Below are 14,455 nucleotides of genomic sequence, written 5' to 3' on the forward strand. Positions count from 1 at the left end.
AATGACCAAATTCAAATTCAAATTGAAACTGAAAATCAAATTCAATTTCAAATTACTACAACACATGCTAAATCAGAACTGATTGATCAAATTAGTTGTCTAATCAGTTAGCTTAGTTAACTCATCAATCATCCTTTTTAACTCAAAATCAACTTTTTATGACTAATCCATCAACTCAGTCATCTCTGTAGTCTATTGAGTTCACTAATCAATCAAATGAGTTTACTAATCCATTTATTCAGTTCACTCTCCAATCAATCTAGTTGACTACTCAATCAAATGAGTTAACAAGCCAATCAATCTTAGTTAACAAATCAATCAACTCTGTTAACTGATCAATCTAAATCAGTTGTCTCCCAATCAACACTTGAGTTCTATTTCTCACCCCCATTGTGTTGAAAATCTATAAATTCAACATCATCTTCATCAATTTGATCTAGCATTTTCTAGCATTCAACATTCAGAATCAGAGGATTAGAGAATCACAGTCTTCAAAACATTTGTATGCAAGAAATTGGTGCAATACTTGAGAGCCATCAACCACACAAATTGGAGAAGAACAATGGAAGCACAAGTGGAGAATAGGGACATTTAATTAGCTTAATCTTCTTATTTCTTTCATTTATTTCATTGAATTATGTTTAGAATCAGTTTAATTAGTTAAGGATTCCTGTGATTCGTCCTTTTAATCTAATTAGCCTCAAATTTCTGATGATTTCAAACATGAGTACATATAGTTGTATATGGTGCCAGGGGAAAAAAAAATCGTAGAAAGAGCTTTGATACTAGGTGTGATGTTCCTCCCTATAATAGATTAGCCAAAAACACAAAATTTGAAAAAATGAATGCAATAAAGAAAATTGTAAACATATTTACATTATTCCGAGCTATGTTTTAATAATATCGCTTTCTTGAATGATCAACTCTCATTTTTATTTGTCTAAAAAATGTTAGGCTCGTAGAAGGCGCCACTTGGATATTGGGTGGAACTTTCAAGAGGGCTATGTTTTAAATTTTTTAAAATAAAGTGTGAGGTTGACACGTGTACTCTCACCTTCCTTTTTTATCGAGGTCTTCTACTTCTGAGAATTTTTTCTGAGACCTCCATATGGCTACCTTGTGGAATTTCTAGAGTGGCGGGGAGAAAGGGAATTTTTAAAAGTTCACCAAGATGTCACATGTTTTAATTAGGTAGAGACCAAAGGATGCCAACAACTCCATGAAGAAATTACACATGTCACAATGATCGAAGATTGTAGACAATACTCATTCAATTGGAAAGAACTGCATGATTGGTAGTTACAACAAAGAGAGTGGATGTGCTCAAAAGTTCTTTTTCTGTGCATGCATATAGGGTCAATGATGATGATTGATCTGTTCAAGAGGAAATGGTTATAACAACCACCATGATTGTTTTAACATGTGACCAATATGTAAAAGCTTTTCTATTATGATCATTGATTGCAGTTAGTGCTTAGGATGTTTAAAAGGCTTGTAGGTTTTCTGTTTTAGAGGGTTGCTTCATCAATTTTTAGTAGTTTCACTGAAGACTCCATTAATATATCGAGACTTTAGTTTTACTCATAGATGAAGAAGACATATTGGATTGTGCCAAGTTTTCCTCTATGTGTGCTCTTTCTTTATGAATATTTAAAATTCTATGTCATGGATGAGTTGATAATAAGTCTTGCTTTCAGACTCTTGAGATTTCAATTCCTTGATATAAGTGACTAGATCATGTGTTGTTGCACTCTTTTAGCCACTCATTATGAATGCTATGATGTCATATCATATCAATTTGATGAACTAGCAATCCTTTCAATATTACTTATCTAGAACAATAATTTCTACCAAGCCTTCATGGGTGCCCTCAAAGAAGGATTTTAATATTTATCCATGTACCTACATGACCTTGTACTCTTTGTCAATTCTTTCTAACAATGAAGAGGTAACGGTATTTTGTGCTTATATTGGAAATGTTGTATTTAACATCTACTCTTGAGATATTTGAGTTATTGCAAAATTTTTGGCGTATTGTCTAAGTTATAAATATTATTTTCTTGATTTTCTTCTAGCCCCTTTTCCTAAAAAAGAAAGAACAAAGAGATAGCTTCTAAAATCTTGGAGGTTGTTTAGTGGATTGCAATTAGTCCCCTAACCACTAAACTTCCCATAAGATTTGTTACCTTCATCAACAATTTTTTTAGGATCAATACTTATTTTTCTGGCATTCCTGGTGGGAAAAACTCCTCTAAATATAAGTAGGTGTATGAGCCATAAACTAGTCACTAGGTTGCAAGTTGCTCGCAACCCGATCTTATTGCTCTCTCCATTAGTGAATGTATCATGGTTGAGATCCACTATATCAGGTGTGACTCGAGCCCATATCCAACTACAAGCTCAAATGGTCCTTTAGGGACAACACCAAAACTTTGTTAACTGGGATAGTGGTAGTCCTTTGACTCCTTTGACTCCACCTGACCAATGGGATCCTATTCCTACCTATGCTCTAAAAGATTTACCTAACTTTAATGGCAAGGAGGGCAAAACCTTTGTAGAACATTTTCAAGATGTGGTTGATGTGTGTAGAGTGCATTTTGTAACAGAGCAAAATGTAGCATTAAGATTACTAGCAACGCCCTTTAAAGGAAGAGCCCTTGACTAGTATATGTCTTCACCCCCTAATTCCATCGGAGATTGGGATGCTCTCAAGAATATTTTCTTTGCACATTTCACTAAAAAAAGATATCACTCTTCTCTATTGCATTAGTTGATATATATCAAGCGAGCTCCACTAAAGGTAGTCTCAAATTTCAATACAAGGTTCCAAAATACCTGACAAAGAATATCAACAACCACTCACCCACTGACTAATATAGATTTTGTGTTCTATTTGAAAGCTTTTAATTCTAACATTGCAGTGATGATCTAGTCACTTGGAGGAAATTCACTACCTCAGGTGTATGAGTTGGTGGTACGGGTGGAAAATAGATCGATAAATGCTAGAAAAATCCCTCCAAGGCCACCTATGCTAGTGTTCCTGAAAACTATTGCTCAAGCACACAGAGACACTATACCGAGAACATCCACACCTTCCTAGTCAATGTATGAATATTCAAGTGTGCAAAGTTATGCTATTGTTTAAACTTCATTAGTTGTAGAGATGAATGATATGGAAAACCTCTTGCAGACATTATCAAATGAAATAATCAACATCAAGGTGTAACAAGAAACATCTGTAAGGCCCTCTTTTCAAAATTATCAAGCAACGAGGCCTCCTCATCTACAAAATTTATATAAAGGTGGCACTAAGGGAAACAACCAAGGATAAGCCTCTAATCAGATTGTCCCTATTCCTACTATGTCACAAACAATAGTGCCAAATAACAACAAGGAGCTGGTAGTAGGACAAAACAATTTTAAATAGATGATTTTAAATGCATGGCACTTCCATGTAATGATTCACATATGCCACAAAATTATCCTCGAGGAAATTCACAATAGAAGGTGGTGGAGCATCACACATAAGGCATCATTCCAGATACTAGAAACTACTCCCATTCATCTCTTGGTATAGACAATGCAATGTTGAACACTTAGATGTAGGGCATGTCGCTGGAACAAGAGGTAGAGATCGCTCCAAATCATGCACTTTTCTCTTAGATGGAAGAAGAGGGCATTGTGTTTGAAAATGAGGCATCCACATCAAAAGCTTCATGAGTCCATTTGGATTACAAGATCCGTTCAAAGCAAAAATTTACTAGAGAACTTGTTCCCCAAGTCTGGTAGCCCAAAGTAACATTTCAAAAATCCCCCGAGCCTCCTATGGTGGTGCAACCTTTCCAAAGACCTAAATAAACCTTCCCATATAAGCCAAAAGAGTTTAAAGTATCAGCTCTTGCATCAATGAATGTGGTGGAATAGTTAAAGAAGGCCCCCACTAATGTGTCTCTTTGGGACATCTTAGCTATTCTGAAGCAAAAGTTATTCTTGAAAGAGGCGCTTGAGAATCAAAATGAAAAACTAGAACTGAATATGTCATTGAACAAACTAAAGAAAAATGAAAAGGATGAATGGGTCCTATGCAAGGTCAGTAATCCATTTCATTCATAAATTTAAGTGATAATTAGAAGAAGGAAGATACAAGTAAGTTGAAACCCATGCCCTTTTTCTTGACACTTCTTATAGGGGATAAGTTGTTACATAATTCCATGATAGACTTAGGCGCTAGCACTACTATCATGCCAAAATAAATTGTGGAAGCTCTGAAGATAAAATATGAACTTATAGAAATAGGAATCATACAATTGAATGGGAAGAAGGTACAAGCTCTAGGAAAAGGCAGGGATCTTTCCTTAACCTTGCACTCTTTTCCTAGCATCACAATTCCTAAATAAGTCATTTTAATTGATATTCCTCTAATATTTGGGATTTACCTTTCTCGAGACTTCATTGCATACATTGATGGCTATTTCTCCTTAGATTGGTCCCATTTGATTTTTAGGACCAAGTATGGGTCAAAATTGAAGGTATTGTTGGAACCTTTACATTATGAATTCATAGGGGATGATGCCATGAGGAATTTTGAGCCCACCCATACCTCCATCCCAAAAGATGAGATGTATTGTGTTAAAATGTTAGAAGATGAAAAGATAACTAGAGATAGAAATGAAGAAAAAGTCCAGTTGAAACAGTTTATTGATAGTGATCCTTTTGGAAACTATCATGCCACTGACTTAGGCATTTATGTTATATATGATGAAGACCAACCTATTCCTCAAGTCACTATAGTAAAATAAACTATTTTTGAATGTGAACAAGATCTAAATTTTGAGCTATGGACCATGCACTTTGATGGTTCAAGGTGTATAACTGGTTTAGGAGTAGGAGTTTGTATAACTTCTCCAAGTGGAAATCATACCAATGAAGCTGAGTATGAAGGATTAATCAGAGGTCTTAGATTGGCTGAGCAGATGGGAATCATACAGTTGAGGGTATTTGAAGATTCCAAACTAGTGGTTAAGCAAGTAAAGGATACCCCAGCTGCCAAGAATGTACAAATGAGATCCTATCGACATCGAGCCTAGGATCTGATTGAAAGCTTCAAAGAATTTGTTATTCAAGTCATCCCCAGAAAGTATAACATAGAAGCTAATCAATTATCCTTGATCGAATCACAATTCAACCCAATAACATACCTTCTTGCAAATGAACATTCAATACGTGTAATAGTGAGGCCTACAATACCTGATAATGATCAAAATTGGCAAGTCTTTGAAAGTGACACCCAGATTGCCATTTTTATCCAACAATCTGAAAAAGTTCACAAAACAACTACAATCCAAAGTTGAAGAGGTGTATGAAGATCAAATCATTCAACTGAAAGAGAATAAACTTCCTAAAGGATTGGTAACTTTAGAGAATCTTTTTAATTGTGATGATGCAAGAAATGACAAGATAAAATTTGTTGCTAACAAAGGAGGTTACAACTCGACTTAGATGTTGGAAAGGGGAGAAAGTTGAAGGTAAGAAAAAGTGTTTCTCAGAAAGAAAAGGATTGTTTGATTTTATTGTGCTATAAATATTAAGGAGTCATAGCTTGGAGTTATGACAACTTGAATGGATATGATCATAATGTTGTCCAACACACAATATAGTTGATAGATGGAGCTAAGCCCATTTGATAGAAATAGAGGCCCGTCAACCCTAAAATTGAGTCCCTCACGGCTCAAGAATTGAAGAAGCTCATTGATTCCCAAATCATATATCCAATTAAACATAGTACTTGGGTATCAGATTTGGTGCCAAACCAGAAGAAGAATGGTGATATCTGTCTATGTGTATATTTTTAGGACCTAAATAGGGCATCTTTGAAAGATCACTACCCTCTGCCATCAATGGAACAAATCCTTTAGGCTATTGCAAGGTTCTAAAAGTTTTCTTTGATTGACAATTTTTTAGGTTATAACTTAATATGGGTGAAGGAAGAAGACCAACACAAGACAACATTCACCACCAAATGGGGAACCTTCGCATATGCCGAAATTTCTTTTGGTTTGTCAAATGTAGGCACCAATTTCTAGCATGCAATGGACATAGCATTCAAAGATCTAACTAATCAAATAATTATTATCTATCTAGATGACCTCATGGTGTTTTAAAAAAGGAAAGAGGATCATTTTGATCACCTCTAGAAATTTTTTTTCAAAGATGCCAAGAGTTTGGAATATCTCTATATCCCAAGAAATGTGTGTTTAGAGTCCCACTAGGGAAACTCCTAAGGTATGATGTTTCTAAAGAATGAATTTCTATTGACCTTGTAGAATAAATTCTATCAAAGACTTACCCTTGCTCGTCAATAGAAAGGAGTGCAATCCTTGCTAGGTAAGATCAATTTTGTAAGCAGATTCATATCTGAATTTGTTGGATTGATTTGACATGTCACTCTCATGCTTTCAAGATATTTCATCATGCATGTTTACGAAAGTGAATATAGCATAGTTGCAATATTGATTCAAAAGGATGCTAAGGAGAAAGGGGAGCAACTGATCACCTTTCATTCAAGTAAATTGAAATGATATGAATAAAAATATAATTTTGTAGAAAGGAAATCTTTTTCTATAGTAAAAGGGCTTAAAAAGTTTTGACACTTGATTGTGGAAAACAAAGTGATGATATATGCGACACATTCAAGTGTGCAAGAATATATAATGGAAGGGGAAATTACTGACAAAAGAGCCAACTAGATCACCAAGATTATGGAATGTGATATAAAAGTCTAACCCACTAAGGTTATCCATGGAAGAGGCCTCTGTGAATATCTAGCCATAGAGAATGAATCAAAAGTTGTAAAGAATGAAGCATGCGAACTAGTGCTGGTAAACTAACATATCTCATAAGATACCAGATTGAGGATCAGATCAACTTCATGAAAACTAGTAGGTATCCACTGAACCTTCCTTGTCCCAAAAGAATATTTTATAGGCTCCAAGGTTTGGGGTACGTTTTGGTCAAAGAAGTGTTGTTTAAAAGAAGCATCGATGGTGTTCTCCTCCGTTGCATAGACAAAACTTAGGCAGAAAAGGTGTTAGAAGAGATGCACAATGGATTGGTAGGAGGACATTATTTGCAAAGAATACTTCCTTGAATATTATGCACGTGGGCTATTTTTGGCCCACTATGTTCGTGGATTATCATCAATTGGTAAAGAAATGTAAAAAATGCCAAATCTTTATTGGAAAATGAAAAAATTCAGCCATGCCTCTAAGCCCAATTAGGGTTGATGAACCATTTGATTAATGGGGTTTAGATTTCATCACAATGATTAACCCCCCATCCAACATTGGACATAAATGGATCTTGAGTACCACTGATTATTTTACTTAGTAGGTTGAGGCTAATCCCCTTAAGAATGCCACTTAGTATGAAATTGTCAATTTTGTAAAACAATTAGTGACTAGGTTTGATCCTCTTAAGTCTATTATTTCAAATAATGCAAAAGCTTTCTTGGGATCCAAGATGTTGGAGTTTTCCCTAACATATGGAATTTTTATTAAAATATCTTCTAATTACTATCCTCAAGGGAATGACCTAGTAGATTCAACAAACAAGAACCTAATCAGACTAATCAAATGCATGGGGTTAGAATATCAGAGAGATTGGCATAAGCATTTATGGGTATCTTTGTGGGCTAACTGCATTACACCCAAGTAGGTGTTCACAATGTCTCCCTATGAGCTGGTTTATGGTAAAGAGATTGTACTACAAATTTCTATAGACTTCTCTCTAATTACTCAAGTCTCTGGAGATATAAGAAAATGGAGCTATGGATGCTAGGTTGACTAAGTTATTGAATGTTGAAGAATGTTGAGAAAAAGATTTTGATGCCTTAGCAAGTCATAAGCAAGTTATGAAAAGGTGGTTCGACAAAAGGATGTCTAACCCAAAATTTAAAGAAGAAGATCTTGTATTGAAATATGATGAGTGTGCCGCTAAGCCAGGTCAGCGTGCCAAGTTTGGCCCCTTGTGGATAGGTCATTTTCTCATCATCAAATGTAATTAAGGAGAGTAAATATTTTGAGTTACAAGATCAATAAGGTAACGTCCTTGGGATTCCCGTTAATGGGATCCATAAAAAACATTTTTATTAAATAACTCATCCTTTTTGGACTTTGTACATATTAGAGTAGTTTTCTTGAGTTGCGTCTTGCTTTAGTTTCCAATAAGTACCCTCAGGTACATCATGTTAGGTTTCATTGTAGATCCCACTAGTGTGATCCTCATTGCTGAGATTATTATTTTTAATAATAATTAGAACATGTTGCCTTGGCATTGATTTTAATGTCTCTCTCCCCACTAGCGCCCCCAACACTGCCTTTCAAGCTCCACTTTCCTATAGAAACATTTAACAACTATCCGTACATTCATTTAATGCATGTGTTTTTCAAAAAGGTATCGGTTACATAAAGAAAAACATGTAATGAAAGGGGAGATATTTCCTAGGATTGTTAGTTATCATAAACATATTGCATGAGAAATTGTAAAAGAAAATCTAAGACAAATTGTAAGAAAGTAGAGTTCTTTGGGTTCTAGAGTAAAGTTGACATCCATTTGTGTGTAATGTAGTCGAGAGCATGGATGTAGAAGGTCTAGGTCCTAGTTCAAGCATTCCAACAACCCCGTCATCTTATGCAAATGTTTTCAACAATGTATCATATGCTTCGACTCCCATGCATGCAAGGCCAGGGGTTGAAGGTACCAGAGAATTGAATAAAATAATCTATAAAAAAATCATTTAAACCCATATCTAGTAAAAGATTATGCAGATAATATCCAAGAATCAAGGCTACTTTCGAACCCTAATTATCTTCATGAAGGTGCCTTACAAAGAAGATTAAAAAGAGAAAGATAAACTAAATTCGACTCTACAGGTGTTCGATTATGGTATTTTGGCCTTCCCCAATTCATGGTTCCACTATTACATCCCTCTCCTCAGCTGGTACACTTGTGTGCATAATATTTTAATGCATGTACTAGGATTATTTAAGGAGGGGCGGTCTAGGTCGTCATCAATGCAGAGGAAATTTGAAATATGTTGTGAATCCTCGCTAATATAGCCTGAATTGAGAAGTTCAACCAAAGGAAGTTGGAGTATTTTTTCAAACCCAAGGAAATCAAAGGCGAGATTTCTCTATGACGAATTCAAAGAAATGGGTGGTGCAAAATAAATTTTGACCTTTCCCATATGCCTAAACTATTTTAAGCTAGACTTGTGGGATACTTTCTCCATGATGGCATTCATTTTTAGAAAGGATGAGGATAGTAATGTTTAATAATTTCAAGTAGCCCTAGGATAAAAGCTTCAAACATAGAAAGGTCTTTTCCACATAGATTTTTTCGAAGTCATCATTGAAGGAATGATGGAGCAATTATGAAAACATAGAAAAGAATAAACATTCTGTTAGGCCCAATATGGAAAGCTAATGTACTGAGAGGGGAGGGGTGAATCAGTACTCCAATACTTTTCTTTAATAATAACCTTACTGTTATGCATAAACAAAATAGTGCGGTAACATAAAATAAAGTTAAAATAAACAGATAACAATCATACATGATTCACTCCATAACACATATATTTTGGTTATGCAGAAACTCTTGGTTAGAGAGAAAAATTGCGGTGGGGATGGCACCCACAACTTCACTACTGCAATAATAAAGATTGCTCGGTTAGAGCTACATTTAGCTATTTATGATAGCTTACCCTGTTAGGAGTAACAAGATCTATTAGATCTACCTTGCTAAAGGATTTTTACAACATTAATCTGAATGCTGCACCTGGTTAGAGGATTTACAATTTATAGACTTGGTTAGAGTCTTTTACCCTGTTAAAGGTTTCTCTTTCAACTTCACAATATTACAATAAAATCATTACAAATATCTGCAACTTTACATCTGAAATGTTATAGCAGATTCTATGTGCTCAGAATAAGATTACCTTGCTTGTAGCATACCTCGGTAACCCATATTGTAACTCGATAAACCCTTCTGTTTACTCTGTTCTTCGACTGTTCTCTAATAACCTTCTTGATGACCTCTCTGTGTCTCTGTAACAGTCTTCCTTCATACATACATTCACACACCTTGTTCTTAATCCACGCTGTATAAATAGATCTCTTAAAACGGTGATCTAATTCATTGCTTCGATCTTACAAACAAGATTTCTCGAATGAATAACTAAACAAAATATTTCATTGGTTCGATTGACCTTGAAATCATACACAATCTTCTAGTGCAATTTCCAATGTAATAACAGTTAGATGTGCCTCGATCTTGTAACACGTTTTCATGTGCATGTCTAGGTTCAATGTATCTGGTAACACGTTTCACTCGGTGAATATCAACTCGGTGTGTTAACTTTATTTCTTGGTAGCCATAAAAAGATACTCGATAAACAGCTCGGTGAATACTGCGTTCTGTGACTGCTTTCTTCTGTAATCGACTAGACTGTTCATATCGACTTCTCTGTGTGTACCGACTGCATGATTCGGTAATGCTAACCGACTAGAATATATAGTATGACTTTGAATATAAAAACTAATGGCAATTTGATAAGTAGTAACACATTCAAGTATTCTTCTTTTCTGGTACACATATTTTTATATCAGAATGCCCATTTCTTCCAAAGGTAGGACCATTTTCAACTAAATATTATTGATGCTTTAGAGAAGAAAAACCTTGTTACTACCTGGACCCACATTCTATCATATATGTTTGACTACTATGCATTTTCAGACCATTTTTTGTCTCCTGTTCTATGAGATTTTGAACAAATTAATGTTAGGCCCACCGTGGATCAGATGGAATGGATGCATGAAATATTTACCCTTTGTGATTGGTTTTGTGGGATGGATTTTACCATCATTCACATGCATGGATTTAAAGAGGAGCCTTTTAGGTTGCCACCTGTGTCACTGATAGAAACCTATTCTTAGAAGTATTTAGACAACTCTCTATAGTTGTTGCCGAAATTGGAGCTGGAAGAAACAAGACAATGTTGTATAGATCATCTATAGAAAGAAAGAATTATCCTACAGAAGAGAAAAACCAAATATGTATTAATGAATAAGCTAGTGCGCCTTGGGATTCATGTTGTTTGTGATTCATGGAGCTATGATCTAGATTGTTTTTTATACAATAGGTCAATTTCAGTAATATATCAACCTAGACCATACTAGGAGTAAAGGCATTGTCCCACCTTGCTAAATTCCAACAATTATGTCTACCTTTCATTCATTCAAATATCAAAGAGACCTTCATGTAATAATTTCTACACAATGTTAGATAGTATAGAGAATTCCCAAAAAAATCACCCAAATTTGAAAAAGGAGTTAAGAAACCAGGAATGGAATGACCAAAAGATTGCCAACTTTTGGATCTTCCACTAGGAAATCAAAGATTTAGTATCATAAATTGATGAAAATAATTTGGATGACACCTTCGATCAAACGTGGGAAAAAGAACATGCAAAGTCCTATCCTAGTGGTTCGACAGGAAAAAGTAAAAGAGAACCTTGTAAAAAAGATTAAACTTTTGACCACAATCAGTATAGGCCAAATATGTGTCATCACAAAGGGAAAATTCTAGTATTGTCATCTGAAGCCCTAAGAAGATTCCAAGGTTTAGAAATTCTTTGGAAGAGAGGGTTCCTAAGAAACAAAAGAGGAGATGAAAGATGGATCCTAAATATTTCCTAGGCATAGATTTAGATGAAGAGGAAGGAGTGGCTATTGATACTTAGGCTTTGACAACGTTGACAACACAGGTAAGTTTTTCTCCCCCTCTTTTTTTCTGATCTCAATCTCTGGTTGACACCTCTGTTTCTATGCCCACCTCAGTACCTATAGAGGATCCCACTACTACACAAATGCCATCACTAATGTCAATTGTCTTGTCTCATCTTAGTGCCCCAGTAACCATGACCCCCTCAGTGTCTTCCCCAACATTGCAGACATCTTTCATCCCTACCACCTAAGCATCTATACAAACCTTTGTACCTCAATCTCCGCTAACTAGGATTACACGTATACCCACATCAATGTCAACCCCTACCTCCATAACTCGATCAGGTCTTTCACCATTTTCATCAAGGATTCAAAATTTCCCAGCTATAGGTTCCCTTTAGATTATTCCACCATTTTCCGCAAGAGATTTGAGCTTCCCAAATGTCTCCTCCCCAGAAATACAATTACAAACTTCTACCATTTAGATCCCTTTTGGCCTACCCTAAGGTGTTCCTTTCGTAGGGCAATTTATTAGTTCTCTAATAAGGCTAGATCAAAAAAAACTACACAGCTAAGGAATATAGGGCAATGAAAATATAGAAAAGAAGAAAGATGTAGCTAAACTCACCACTACAATGATGGAGACCATGTATAATGAGGAACCTGACACAATTGCTATTTCATATAAGATCCCTCAAATCATCAAGCTAGAGGGACAAATGCAACCAGATGATTATGTTTTGCATGCCATTTGTTTTGATATGAGTTTTTCTTTCCCTTGGGATAAAGTAGAATTCATGGAGGAAACCCAATTTAAGGTAGTAACATCTGATTTCCTCAAATTAAGTAAAAAATATGCCAAGATAGAAAAAATATTGTAGAATATAGATGCTACAATGGACAAAAAGGAAGCGAACATTAAAGCAAAGAACCTGGAAGTTAGTGAGTTGAAAATGGGACGAGAAGAAAGGGTTTCAATGGCCTTGCAAGAAGGACAAGCAGATTGGACATGATTACAAATGAGATAAAGGAAATGGCAGCCACAATCATCACTAAAAGGAAGGAAAAGGAAGAACTAATTCAACAGTCATAGGCCAAGGAACAAGAATTTTTGTCGAAGTTACAAGAAGAGAAAGACAAGCTTCCTAAAGATGTAGTTGACTTGTGAAATTGGTTGCAGGAGGAAGATAATGCCAAAGCTTTAGCAAAAAAAAATGCGCGACAAAATTGGAGAGCTGAATCAAGTGCAAAAGGAGCTTCATAAAGCATTGAACATGCATGTGTTGGCATAACTGATGGAGATGATGGTGTACCAGTAAAGGACTATTTTTGATGATATATTGGACTGTTGGTGATGATATAATTATGATATGATGCTTGATGATCAGTTATTTGTGTTGTCATTGATGGCAACCATATTTGTCCATATTTATTTATGCTTGGTATGTCATCTAAGTCTATTGGTTAAGTCTAACCAGTAATGGTTTGAATTCGATTAAGTTGGTAAGCAAAACTATCAAGTGACAATGAACCGGTAAGCAGGAACATAGAAGGAGATGGTTGCGATAGTGATCCGTGTTGAGTCAGGTGTTGCAGTTTGGAATGTGTGCTTATGACATCATAATGAGTTTATGACATGAACCACATCATGTTTGGAGAACCAGAAGTCATGTTTTTAATTGACTGTTGTCTAATTAGCTAGGGTTTGAGAATCGGTAACAAGATCTTTGACCGCTGATGATTTATGGTTTGGTGGTGATTATTTTCATGTTCATAAGTTGATGATGATGTGCCAAAATCCGTGTGAAGAGATAAGATTATGTTTTAGCGTGTACAAGGATCGAATTTCTTGGGAAGCAACAAAGTGCTTAGCAGAATGTGTAAAGGGTTTGACAACTTATCAGATCGATGTGCGGTGATGAGTTATGATCATTCAACGAGTGTAATTGTCTTGTAATTTGTTGCAATGATCTGTATGATGATCTGTAATGATTTGTAATGATCTGATATGATCTATGATATAGATTCATTGTAGGTTACGGTTTTGTAACCGACCTAATTGCAAAATGTATTTAGGTCAAGTTTGAGAAGGTTGAGTGTGTCAGTGATCAGAGAATTGTGTGTGCCAAACCAGATTGAGACGTTTGCATGAGCGAAGTAGATTGGAACTGACAATGATCTATATTAGCAAGTTATGAAGTGTTGAGTCCAGATCATTTATCTGTTGTTTCCTAACAGTTGCAACAACATTAAAATCCCTTAACCAGGGAGGTCCTAACATGCCTGATCTTGGAAATCCCTTCACCGGGTGGCTCATTAATTTGGGTTTAAATCCTCCAGTGAGGTTACTCCTAATAGGGTAAAGCTCCTAACAGAGCTAAGTTGTAAAATCCCTTGAATGAGTGACTCCTAACAGGGTCTGCTCTTAACTGGGCATTGTTGTAAATCTCCTAACTGGGCTCGGCTCCTAACAGGGCGCATTCCGAAAGAGTGCATATTTTGTGGGTACCAATTCCTACCGTGATTTTTCCCATTTGAGTTTCCACGTGAAAAATACTTGTGTTCATGTTGTGGATGGATTGTTGAGTTATGCATTTGATGTCTTTACTATATTTGCTTAATGATGAACACTTAAGTTGCTACCGGTAATGTTTTGGTAAATCTAAATTAAGTGA

The sequence above is a fragment of the Cryptomeria japonica genome, chromosome 10 (assembly GCF_030272615.1).
Source record: "Cryptomeria japonica chromosome 10, Sugi_1.0, whole genome shotgun sequence".
In the NCBI taxonomy this organism is placed as follows: domain Eukaryota; kingdom Viridiplantae; phylum Streptophyta; class Pinopsida; order Cupressales; family Cupressaceae; genus Cryptomeria; species Cryptomeria japonica.